Source organism: Anomaloglossus baeobatrachus, chromosome 3 (assembly GCF_048569485.1).
Source record: "Anomaloglossus baeobatrachus isolate aAnoBae1 chromosome 3, aAnoBae1.hap1, whole genome shotgun sequence".
Lineage (NCBI taxonomy): Eukaryota > Metazoa > Chordata > Amphibia > Anura > Aromobatidae > Anomaloglossus > Anomaloglossus baeobatrachus.
In genome coordinates this window covers 312373280-312386740 of record NC_134355.1, presented here as the reverse complement: position 1 = coordinate 312386740, position 13461 = coordinate 312373280, and positions in this window count along the sequence as shown.

The window sequence follows — 13461 nt, the reverse complement described above, 5'->3', positions numbered from 1 at the left end:
CTGTGTATGACCTGGCCTGCCTGACCATCCCTTGCACGCCCCGTGGCCTCTGTATTCTGGCTGAATCTGGCCTCTGTATTCTGGCTGAATCTGCAGGGCAGTGCTCTTTCACACACTGTGTGTCCACCTTCATGCTGATTCAGCTCTGTGTAGTGTCTTTTCCTGCAGGGCTCCAGCTCACCCTAGTGGTAGCCTGACAAAACCCATATAAACCATTCCGAGATATTGTAAACTGACAGCAAGAATAGCTATTATTTTATTTTTATAAATGTTTCTATTATGTGTTGATAGCATTTTGGCATTTTAGCTATGGCTCATATAGATGGATCACAATCATCTGCTAAAGTCCCAAAGCAAAGTAAGAACACTTGTGAATGGTCACCTGCACCTGTTGAAATAAGATGTGCAGTTGCCATTCTTTTGGATTCTGGGTAATAAAACCTGGATCCAGGACTGTGTAAAAGGGATTACATTCGGGGTGATGTACTCTAGCAGCTGGCAAATATTCTGTCTGATGTTATTTCATGGCTTGTAAAATCTATTCCTTTATAAACACAGTGGCAAACTTTGTAGTTAAAGCTTTGCCTTACATCATGTGCAGTTGTGAAGCCAGCGCTGAACTTTATGCTTTCTTAAATCTGTGCAGTTGTTCTACAGATAATGTAACAGACTTCCTAGCATGTGTGAGAGTTCATTCTGAGGATTAGTATGCAGGCCACATGGACCATATGCATTGGCATCAAACCATTCGCATATACAATATGTGTATTTTCTTTAGTAAAATTTATAGACATAAACTAAATTAAAAAAGTACATACATTTTAGTACCACTATCACAATATAATATTTTAGTCATAAAAAGTTGGTCAAAATATTTCTTGCCAAACTGCTTTTCTTAGAGTAGCCTTTAAAGAATCAGGGACTATCTGTCACTCTTTATCCCTGTTTTCTGCTTAATTTTCAATTTTATTTTGCTTACCCCCAAAATCAGACCCCCTAAGCCTTCTGTGTTGATTAATAAAATGGTAAATAAAATGGTAACTCCTTACTGAAATGTGACGTGCTTTGTGCTGATGTATGGAACAGGCTCAGGAGCAGCTGACACCTGCCTGCAATAAGAGTGAAGAATACAGACAATAGTGAATAAGGCATGTATGTGAGTAGACAAAGAGGAACAGCTCAATCTGCTACCCTATGAGCCCCACAGAAAGCAATCACAGGGTTCTGGTTCTGATTAGCATGGCATTTGGGTCTACTTAAAGGGAACCTGTCACCAGATTCATATTGCCCAAACAATGGTGTGAGAGAAAATATGCTTTAAAGAGCTGGCTTTGTAAAATAACAGGAAATAAGGCTAGCAAAGCTCTGCCCCTAGTTAGCTCTTCCCAGCGCTGCTAGAGGTTAGACGGGTCTCTCTCATGTGGGTACAAGTGAGAATCATGTCAATCACCAGCAGTGGCGCTGGGAAGAGTAGGTCAGAGGTGGAGCCAGACTAGTCATGTAGCCAGGATCTGATTCAAGCAGATCGCAGCTTGTGCACTGTAAGGGTATGTTCACATGCGGCATCTTTTTTTTTTTACCACAAAGATGCACCGTTTTTGTCCCAAAAATGCGCACAAAAAGGCACCGCGGCAAAAACGCATTAAAGCAAAATGCGGTTTTGACGCATTTTGACGCATTTTTACTGCGTTTTTCCAAATGCGTTTTTAAAGTCAAATCTATTGACTGGAAGGGCTCAAATTTGCTGAATTGAAGAATTAACATGCTGCATCTTGGGTGCATCTTCAAAAACGTAGCCAAGATGCAGCCAACAAAAGATACCCAGTGTGGACAGTAAAATGAAAATCTAATAGACTTTGCTGGGAGAAGGAAATGCATGTATTCAGGTGCATCTTTCTGACCTCAAAAATGCAGCAAAAATGCAGCATAAGATGCACTGTGTGAACATAACCTAAATCTGATGGCATGTAGCCTTTATGCCTGCCAAAGAGGAAGCAACATAGTAAACTGCATTGAAGTGTATTGTACTTGCAAAGTAATCTCAATAAAAGCCAAAAAAAAGATTAGAAGACATGAAAAAAAATTAAGAAAAAAAACAAACATTGTAAATCACAGCTTTTTTTCCCATTACATAAATACAAAAATATAAAGGGAAAAAAAATATTTTTTTATTGTCTAGTCACTCTGGAAATGTCCAAATTTCTAAAATATCAAATTATTCATCCTGCATGGTGGAATAAGACACATAATTTTAGTATTTCTGGTTAGATTGTCCCCTCAAAAAATGAAATATAAAGTGATTAAAAGTCAGAATGTCACAATGTGACTGCAGGATAGCGAGGGACAGGGGCTCTTAGACTATCTCTAACCTCCAGATTACCCCTGAAGGTAGAGATGCCAGAGTCCTGTGCCTTACTATTCTCCTGACTGAATTTAATCTGTTGTCCAACAGGGTGGGGCTGGAGTGTGATGGAAACACAAATTGAGACAGACAGTAGAAAACCAAGACTTAGACACACTGCAAATTCTCAGAAATAAACAGCAAAAGACTAAAGAGAAAGGCAGCAATAGAAAGACAACAAGGGTTAACACCACAACTACTCACAGCAATAATGCAAAATAACCATCAGTAAGTCTGGATCACAACACCTTACCAGACCAATATAGGTCTATAAACTATAGCTGGCATTAATGGAATAGTCTCACCAGCACATATAGAAGGGGAGCGAACCTGATTGGCTCCCCCACAGCATGGGATCAAAGAGACTAATAAGAAACCCAATAGAGCAGGGGTCTCAAACTCGGCTGGGTGTATGGGCTGCAGAGAGGAAAAAAAAATAATCTGGGGGCCACATTCTTTGCAGGACAAAGTGACATTTTTATTGGTACCATTTTTTTTTTTTTTATTACACACCTTTGTATCACTGATTTTTAACATTTTTCACTTGTTTATTATAACAAATGTGCACATTCTTTGTTTAAATATATAAAAAAAAATTTGATGGTAAAAAAAAATGTCACGCCTTATTTTGAGTTGCTTTTTTTATATTTTATCCCTTTCTTGTAACTAATAGTGTTACAATTAGCACTATATAGAATTTTTTGCCAACATCTTTTAGTAATGTTCCCCATCTTGTTGTAATGTGCCCATCCTTGTCCACTTATAATATTGTGCTCCATCCTAGTTTCCATCCTACATAATGTGCTCATCCTTGTCCCCATCCTATAGTAATGTGCCCATCCTTGTCCCCATCCTATAGTAATATGCCCATCCTTGTCCCCATCCTATAGTAATGTGCCCATCTTTGTCCCCATCCTACAGCAGTGTGCTCATCCTTGTCCCCATCGTGTTGTAATGTGCTCATCCTTGTCCCCATCCTGTAGTAATGTGCCTCATCCTTTTCCCCATCCTATAGTAATGTGCCCCATCCTTGTCCCCATCCTATAGTAATGTTCCCCATCCTTGTCCCCATCTTATCGTAATGTGCCCATCCTGTAGTAATGTGTTCATCCTTGTCCCCATCCTATAGTAATGTCCCCAACCAATAGTAATGTGACCATCCTGTAGTAATGTGCCCATCCTTGTCCCCATCTTATAGTAATGTACGTCATCCTTGTCCCCTTTTAGCAATCTCCCTATCCTGTAGTACTGTCCCCATCCTATAGTTGTCCCATTCTATAGTAATGTACCCATCCTACAGTAATGTCCCCATCCTATAGTAATGTGTCCACCTTGTCCCGATCCTATAGTAATGTGTCCATCCAATAGTAATGTGCCTATCCTTGTCCCCATCCTATAGTAATGTCCCTATCCTATAGTAATGTCCCCAGCCTTATCCCCATCCCATAGTAATGTCCCCAGCCTTATCCCTATACTATAGTAATGTTTCCCATCCTTGTCCCCTTGTTGTAATGTCCCTATCCTGTAGTACTGTGCCCATCCTTGTCAACATCCTATAGTAATGTCCCCAGCCTTGTCCCCATTCTATAGTAATGTCCACATCCAATAGTATTGTGCCCATCCTTATAATGTCCCCATCCTTTAGTAATGTCCCCAGCCTTGGCCCCATCCTATAGTCATGTGCCAACCTTGTCCCTATCCTATAGTCATGTGCCCACATTGTCCCTATTCTATAGTAATGTGCCCACCTTGTCCCTATCCTATAGTAATGTGCCCACCTTGTCCCCATCCTATAATAATGTGCCCAATTTGTCCCCATCCTATTGTAATGTACCCACTTTGTCCCCATCCTGTAATGTGTGTGACGCCCTGGCCTATCAGGTCGTCACAGGGTATTGTAGAATGTGCCCTTCTGCACAGTGTCCGCATCCTCCTTGGTTATTTATCCCTGTTCTTTGGTGTTGCTAAGATCAGAGCTAGTCGAAACCCTAGGAACACTTTGCACCACACCCACCAGACATACCATTGGGGGGTCTGAAGGGAATAGGGCCGCCCACTTTGGGGGTTGGTAAGGGGAAAGTGAAAAGTGAGAAGAGAAGTGAAAAAGGAGCAGAAGGAGTAGGAGTGTGGAGTGGTAACTCTCAGAGGGAGATGTCACTGGGTTGGAGCAGGGCTCCTGAAGACTACTAGGTGGCAGATGTTGGTCTGGGCCTGGTAGAAGCTGGAACCCCAGTCGCAGGGGATCATGTCAAGGGGCACGGATTGCCGAGGAGGGCAGCCGGCGGCCTTGAGTAATCTCCGTGCAGGGGCCAGGGCACGACGGGGTACGCGGACCCTAGGCCGGGAAGTAGCTTCAAGCGTCCTGGTAATTTACCCGACGGGGTGAAGTCTTCAAGATTCATCCCTCACCCGCTCCAAATTCGGGGTACTAGCGCAACAAGAGGATAGGACTTTTCCCAAAACACAGTCCATCAAATCCCAAGCGTGAACCCTGTGAGCAAGCTCACTCCGTTAGCCATACGGGTGAACGGGACCCAATTAGGTCCACACTATAGGGTCCAAACAGTGAACAAGGTGCCATGGAAAAGGCCACAGGCTAACAAGCAACACCAAGGGCACGGATCAAAGCGTGCTCCCTCCTTGCTGCAGCGGCGCTCAGAATTCTTGTTTACAACCTGTCGGTGTAAGTATTCTTGGACTGAGTGAGTACGCAGAAAACCCTTTCTTCCCCAACGGCACCCCTTCACTACCATCAGCGAGCCCCGGGGCAAAACCCCCTACCCACAGAGGGGTTAAACACCTTGCTGCCATACCACCGCCACCGGGCTCGCCCTACAGCAGCGGTGGTACTCCATCCTACCACGCACCATGGGTGGCGTCACGAACTTCTAAACCCCTTGTACATATCCCCCCTTTTCACTTCGAGTGTCCGCGCGACCCCCGGGTCTGGAGACCCCTCGAGCCACCGCGGTTTCCGGATCCGAGTGGCTCAGCCTCTGATACGGGGGCGGTACATGTGCCCACCTTGTCCCCATCCTATAATAATGTCCCCATCCCATAGTAATGTGCCCACATTCTCCCCATCCTATAGTAATATCCCCATCCCATATTAATGTGCCCACCTTGTCCCTATCCTATTGTCATGTGCCCACCTTGTCCCTATTCTATAATAATGTGCCCACCTTGTCCCCATCCTGTAGTAATGTGCCCACCTTGTCACCATCCTATAGTAATGTACCCACTTTGTCCCCATCCTGTAGTAATGTGCCCAACTTGTCCCCATCCTATAGTAATGTGGCGGCGGCTGAAAGGGGGCAGTGGCAATAACTTACTGATCGCTGTCCTCCGGCCCCAGATCCACAGTGATTGGAGAGATCAGTCACAAGGCAGATCTCTCCAATCAGAGCTGGGGATGGGTGAAACAGAGGTCACACATCTCTAGCCAATGATCAGGGCTATAGCAGCACTGATCATGGCTGGATTTCAATGTTTTAGACATTTGCAATGGTTGAAACATTATAGTGGCTGTAATTGGCTGAGCAGCGTTCGTCAGCCAATCACAGCCTCCGTTTGTCCGGGGAGGACACACCACCCCTCCTGAGGTCAGGCAAAGGTACCCTCCTCCCCGAACCTAAGGTATTAGCAATTCAAAGCGAACGCAGTCTCCGGGGCAGCGATTTCACCATGACGAACTGGGTACGTCATGGGTCCTTAAGTACCAGGGAGCCATGACGTAACCCATTACGTCATAGGTCGCTAAGGGGTTAACACAAAAAAACACCATTCTTCTCACCTGTCCCACGTTCTCTCGGCTGCCTCATTTCTGCTTTTTGCTGTCTGCAGGCCTGTACCCCTGGTGACTATCGCGGCCGGTGCAGGGGCAGTATTCACTGGCAGCGATTTATGTCAGATGATTCTTTTGCCGGTGCTGCACGCGCAGAGTCAATGTTTCCAATGCAGACATAGCTGTCCGCCAATCAGAGGTAAGCAGCTGAGGCCAGGCAGTTTCCATTGGAGGAATAGTTGTGCACAGAGAGTTGGACTCTGAGCGTGCAGTGTCGGCAAAACAATCATCTGACATAATGAGTAGACAGTGGCTGCGGCCCCTGCACCGGCCGTGATAGTCAACAGAGGGACGGGCCTGGGGGCCGAACAAAGCAGCCTGAGGGACCGCATGCGGCCCGCGGGCCGCGTGTTTGAGACCTCTGCAATAGAGATTAACTTTTGCTTTCCTGCCTAAGGGGTACTTTACACGTTGTGACATCTCTACCGATATATCGTCGGGGTCACGGTTATTGTGACGCACATCCGGCGCCGGTAGCGATATCGCAATGTGTAAATCCTAGAAGCGATGATGAACGAGCGCAAAACAGTCAAAAATCGCTGATCTGTGTCACGTCGTTCATTTTCATAATGTCACTCCTGCTGCAGGTACGATGTTGTTTGTCGTTCCTGTAGCACCACACATCGCTGTGTGTGAAGCCGCAGGAACGACAAACATCTCCTTACCTGCGTCCAGCGGCAATGCGGAAGGAAGAAGGTGGGCGGGATGTTGCGTCCCGCTTATCTCCGCCCCTCCGCTTCTATTGGCCGGCCGCTTAGTGACGTCGCGGTGACGCCGAATGCACCTCCCCCTTGAAGGAGGGATTGTTCGGCGCTCACCGCGACGTCACCGACCAGTTATGTGCGTGTGAAGCTGCCATAGCGATAATGTTCGCTACGGCAGCGATCACCAGATATCGCATGTGCGACAAGGGCGGGTACTATCGCGCTCAACATCGCTAGCCGATGCTAGCGATGTTGCAACGTGTAAAGTTCCCCTAAGTCTGTGGATCAATTCCCGCATCTCCCCGTGCTGATCACAGTCATCAGAGAAGTTAGCAGGCAGAGTGCCAGAATCTGTACTTTCCACAGATCCTGACACCACCATGACCGCTAGAGATGCTTGCAAAAACCTCCTTGTGACACACATGTACTCAAAAAGCTACAGCAAACAAAAGAAGTACTTGTAGCCATACAGTCTTTTAATAGAAAAAAAAAAAGTTATGGATTTCAGAATAAGGCAACAAAAATCTAATTTTCTACAACTCCTTGCGCAAAAAAAACCCCACTCATACAGGTATATTGATGAAATAAAATAAAAAAGAATAGTTATTTGAAGATGGGGATGAAAAAAAATAAAAATAAAAAAAAACCATGGCTCCACTGAGAAGCAAAGAGCCAGACTGCATAAGTGCTGGTGAGCAGAAAAATGGCTAGGAGTTCATCCATAAAATGCTGAAAATTATGGAGGTGCTGCTACATTCCAAATTTTATTGATTGTGCTGTGGCGTTTGGGCAACTGGCCATTTTACATCCATACAATACAAGCATTTGGAGATGTGTTGAAGGACAGCATTAAGGGGCAAACTGGATAATTGCCCATTACCCCGTCCACAAATGAGCTTCTTTAGAGACCTTACACAGCTGCAGTATTAGTGGGCTGGTGAGTCTGTGGTCACCTGCCTTTACAAATCATAATATGCTTAGGTGCTTATGGTAGTCCTCCATAATTGCAGAAATTTCCAAGGTTAAAAAGTGTAGAAGGACCTTGGGTCTCATCATGGTCATGGTAATCTAAGATCCTTCAAACTACATGAAGCTGAGGTGCAGGAATAAAGCCTGGAGAAAGCCGTATGTACTGAAGAGGAGGAGAGAGCCTGGTATCTTCTGTATAATATGTGTGTCATGCAGTCTTTGTTTATAATGTGTTTAAAATGCAGTAAAAAAGGAGAAAGATGCTCACCGCTCTATAATGAAAACTCAATAGCTATTGAGTCCTGGGCTGGTGGAGCACAAACAGTATAATATACTTGAAAAGAGGAAGACATTGAAGGCACATCCAATCCAGGAAATGAAGATTAAAATAAAAAATGAATAAAAAGGAAGATATCGGCACATCCATTGTAAAATAATTTCTTTCTTTATTTTCACATGGTATTAAAAAAGTCCATCTATATTCAGAAGACCGTATCGTTGCACTCCATGGATGTGTGGTGATCTATTCCATTGGGCGTGTGAAGCTTTCCTCCACTTCGTCTAAAATAAAAAATATCTTTATTCAGACCATATTAAAAACGTGCTGTTGCTGTTAACTGACACGTTTCTGGTGTCTTCAGACACCCTTAGTCATAGAAACTTCCTACGACTAAAGCGGGCTTTACACATTGCGATATCGGTCCCGATATCGCTAGTGTGGGTACCCGCCCCCATCTGTTGCGCGACACGGGCAAATCGCTGGCCGTGCCGCACAACATCGCCCAAATCCGTCACACATACTTACCTGCCCGTCGACGTCGCTATGACCGGCGAACCGCCTCCTTTCTAAGGGGGCGGTCCGTGCGGCGTCACAGTGACGTCACTGAGCGGCCGCCCAATAGCAGCGGAGGGGCAGAGCTGAGCGGGACGTAACATCCTGCCCACCTCCTTCCTTCCTTCCGCATAGCGGCCGGGAGGCAGGTAAGGAGAGCTTCCTCGTTCCTGCGGTGTCACACGGAGCGATGTGTGCTGCCGCAGGAACGAGGAACAACCTCATTACTGCTGCAGTAACGATTTTTGAGATTGGACCCCCATGTCACCGATGAGCGATTTTGCACGTTTTTGCAACGATGCAAAATTGCTCATTGGTGTCACACGCAACGGCATCGCTAATGCGGCCGGATGTGCGTCACCAATTCCGTGACCCCAACGAGTTTGCATTAGCGATGTCGTAGCGTGTTAAGCCCCCTTTAGGGTGTCTGTAGACGTTAGAAAACAGTTCAAGTTATTCTATTCAGCAACATTAGAACATTTTTAAAATGGGTTTCCAAGATTGGATGTGCTTTCACCGTCTTTCTCTTTTCAAGCATATTAAACTGCAGTATGTGTCTCTAGCATACTGTGTGTATGTAACATGGATTGTGTATATATGTAACATACAAAGTGTGATTAGCACAGAGTATGTCTGTGTGTCGCCCAGGGATAGGGGGTACTCAGAGCCGGGCCAATGGGGTTGCTTCTAGAGGTATCAAGGTGGCGTGACCCGGTCTGTGATCCCAGGCTCCAAAACAAAAGGGGAATATGTAAAGGGGGATTGTCTGTGACGCCACCCGTGGGTTGCGGTGATGAGATGGTGGCACCGCCGCTGCCTCTGGGGACCGTGCCCGGAACTGATGGTGTGGGGCAGCAAGGTGGGATCCCCTCCACGGGTAGGGGAGTTGTAGTCCCGGAGCCCAATTGGGAGTTGTGGTGGTGGCAGGGATTGCAGGGAGCAGGAAACTCACAGTTTGGCTTTCTTGGTGTTGGATGAAGCTAGGCTGATGTGTGTGGTCAGAAAACATAGAGTCCTTTGTAAACCAACTTGCCAAATGGCCGATCACCGTAGGCGAGTGTCTTCGGGTCCCACACCCAGGTTTACAGCCAGGGGCCCTTCTTTCCACACTCTCTGTCTGTCTCTTTCCTGTCTGGACTAGTCCGTTTGAACGGCCTCCAGCTCGGGTCCCTCTCCCAGCACCGGCGGGCTACAACCCTGTCCCGGTCACCTCAGGTTCCCCGCTGCCGGATCTCCATCGCCTGTGGCCCTTACAGCCACCTAGTCCGGTAGTCCAGGGCTCCAACCCCGGCTATCACTTTCTCCAGGAAGCTGCAAGCCTCCCCTGTCAGCTTTCCACTGACTACAGCTATCGCTAGCGTGGGTACCCGCCCCCATCGATTGTGCGACACGGGCAAATCGCTGCCCGTGGCGCACAACATCGCCCGGACCCGTCACACTACTTACTTGCCCTGTGACGTCGCTGTAACCGGCGATCCGCCTCCTTTCTAAGGGGGCGGTCCATGCGGCATCACAGTGATGTCACTAAGCGACCGCCCAATCAAAGCGGAGGGGCGGAGATGAGCCGGACGTAACATCCCACCCACCTCCTTCCTTCCGCATTGCTGGCGTGTGGCAGGTAAGGTGAGGTTCCTCGTTCCTATGGCATCACACGGAACGATGTGTGCTGCCGCAGGAGCGACGAACTACATCGTGCACGCTGCAGCAGCGATATTTGAGAAGGGACCCCCATTTCACCAATGAGCGATTTTAAACGTTTTTGCGACAATTCAAAATCGCTCATAGGTGTCACACACAACGACATCGCTAATGCGGCCGGATGTTCATCACAAATTCCGTGACCCCAATGACATCGCATTATCAATGTCATAGTGTGTAAAGCGGCCTTTAGCCCCTCTCGCCCCCTCCCTTTTCCTGGGGAGGGGGTGAGTAGGGCCCTGATTGGCTGCTGTACATCTGTGTGCGGATTGTGCAGCTGCCAAGGAGGATTAACTCTTTCTGTGACTACCTGGTTTTACCAGGGCGTCACACTCCCCCTCGGTTTAATACAGCCCGTCCGCGGGCTGTCCGGCCACTGACGTTTATTTTAGCGGCAAAAGAAAAACTTAACACATTACAACCATGCATCTTCCCACATCGGGAGGTACATTTTCTTAAACCTTTAACTATCCTGCCACCCCCAGCTGCTGTGCAGATGGCCTCCTCTGGGAACTGGAGGACGTTCAACAGGGGTGACAGTCCATAAAACAGTCATTCTTTAAACTTGCGGGTAGCCGTCCATGTTCCGCTACCACTGCTGCTGCTGCCGCCACTCCCAGTATGGGGCACGGGTTCCGTGCTCTTCCTCCTGCTCAGGAGCCAGGCCCACTCGGATGCCCTCAGCGCCGGCTACAACCGGCCTCGCTAACTGCCGAGGGCCCCATCACTCAGTGGCCTGCTCCTCCTCTCTGCAGGTGCACTCCGGCTGCTCAACAGCCGGGATGGGGCATTTGGGAGTGGCTGGCGCTGCACCTGGGGGCGATTTCAGGATGGGTACTGCCGTCATTGCAGCCGGGCGGACTGCCGCAGCCGACATCATCACCGTTGCGGCCAGGCAGACTGCCGGAGCCGACGTCCTCACCGTTGCGGCCATGCTCGGGGCCGGGTGAGATGTCATCAGGGTTGCAGCCTGCTGTGACATCTTGCCGCTCTTGTGTCCAGGAACGGAATTTTGCAGAGTCCTGGCGTCCCTGCACTTTACAGTTCCGATTACATGCCACCACTTCCCTGCCCGCCCCCCTTGGTCTTTTGCGAGCACTCCTTCCAGCCGTGTTCCCAGGGGGCGGGGCTTCAACTTCGCGCGATTTTCGGGGAAGAAAAAGATGGTGCCGTTGTTTTGGCGCCAAAAATGGCAGGCAAGATGGCGGCAGGTCAACATTTTTCAAAGAGTTCACGGATTACAAGGCGCACGTCATCCAGGTCATGGATGGGGTAAGAATCCTGTTCGTGACGCCAAATTATGTCGCCCAGGGATAAGGAGTACTCAGAGCCGGGCCAATGGGGTCGCTTCTAAAGGTATCACGGTGGCGTGACCCGGTCTGTGATCCCAGGCTCCAAAACAAAAGGGGAATGTGTAAAGGGGGATTGTCTGTGACGCCACCCGTGGGTTGCGGTGATGAGATGGTGGCACCGCCGCTGCCTCTGGGGACCGTGCCTGGGACTGATGGTGTGGGGCAGCAAGGTGGGATCCCCTCCACGGGTAGGGGAGTTGTAGTCCCGGGGCCAGTTAGGAGTTGTGGTGGTGGCAGGGATTTCAGGGAGCAGGAAACTCACAGTTCAGTTGTCTTGGTGTTGGATGAAGCTAGGCTGATGTGAACAGCCTCCATCTCGGGTCCCTCTCCCAGGACCTATTCCATTGGGCGTGTCAAGCTTTCCCCCACTTCGTCTAAAATAAAAAATACCTTTATTCAGACCATATTAAAAACGTGCTAATGTTGCTGTTAACTGACACGTTTCTGGTGTCTACAGACACCCTTAGTCATAGAAACTTCCTATGACTAAGGGTGTCTGTAGACGTTAGAAAACACTTCAAGTTATTCTTTTCAGCAACATTTGAACGTTTTTAAAATGGGTTTCCTAAATTGGATGTGCATTCACCGTCTTTCTCTTTTCAAGCATATTAAACTGCAGTATGTGTCTCTAGCATACTGTGTGTATGTAACATGGATTGTGTATATATGTAACATACAAAGTGGGATTAGCACAGAGTATGTCTGTGTGTCGCCCAGGGATGGGGGGGTACTCAGAGCCGGGCAAATGGGGTTGCTTCTAGAGGTATCAAGGTGGCGTGACCCGGTCTGTGATCCCAGACTCCACAACAAAAGGGGAATATGTAAAGGGGGATTGTCTGTGACGCCACCCGTGGGTTGCGGTGATGAGATGGTGGCACCGCCGCTGCCTCTGGGGGCCGTGCCCAGAACTGATGGTGTGGGGCAGCAAGGTGGGATCCCCTCCACGGGTAGGGGAGTTGTAGTCCCGGGGCCCAATTGGGAGTTGTGGTAGTGGCAGGGATTGCAGGGAGCAGGAAACTCACAGTTCGGTTGTCTTGGTGTTGGATGAAGCTAGGCTGATGTGTGTGGTCAGAAAACATAGAGTCCTTTGTAAACCAACGTGCCAAATGGCCGGTCACTGTAGGCGAGTGTCTTCGGGTCCCACACCCAGGTTTACAGCCAGGGGCCCTTCTTTCCACACTCTGTCTGTCTCTTTCCTGTCTGGACTAGTCCATTTGAACGGCCTCCAGCTCGGCTCCCTCTCCCAGCACCGGCGGGCTACAACCCTGTCCCGGTCGCCTCAGGTTCCCCGCTGCCGGATCTTCGTCGCCTGTGGCCCTCACAGCCACCTAGTCCAGTAGTCCAGGGCTCCAACCCTGGCTACCACTTTCTCCGGGGAGCTTCAAGCCTTCCCTATCAGCTTTCCACTGACTACAGCACAACTGAACTAAATTCTGCTCTGTCACTTCCTTGGCCCCTCTCGCCCCCTCCCTTTTCCTGGGAAGGGGGTGAGTAGGTCCCTGATTGGCTGCTTTACATCTGTGTGGGGATTGTGTAGCTGCCAAGGAGGATTAACTCTTTCTGTGACTTCCTGGTTTTACCAGGGTGTCACATCTGCAGCATGGAAAATGTGTGTGAGATAAACTGTGTGTGTCACATGGAGTGTGTATGTATGTATGGGT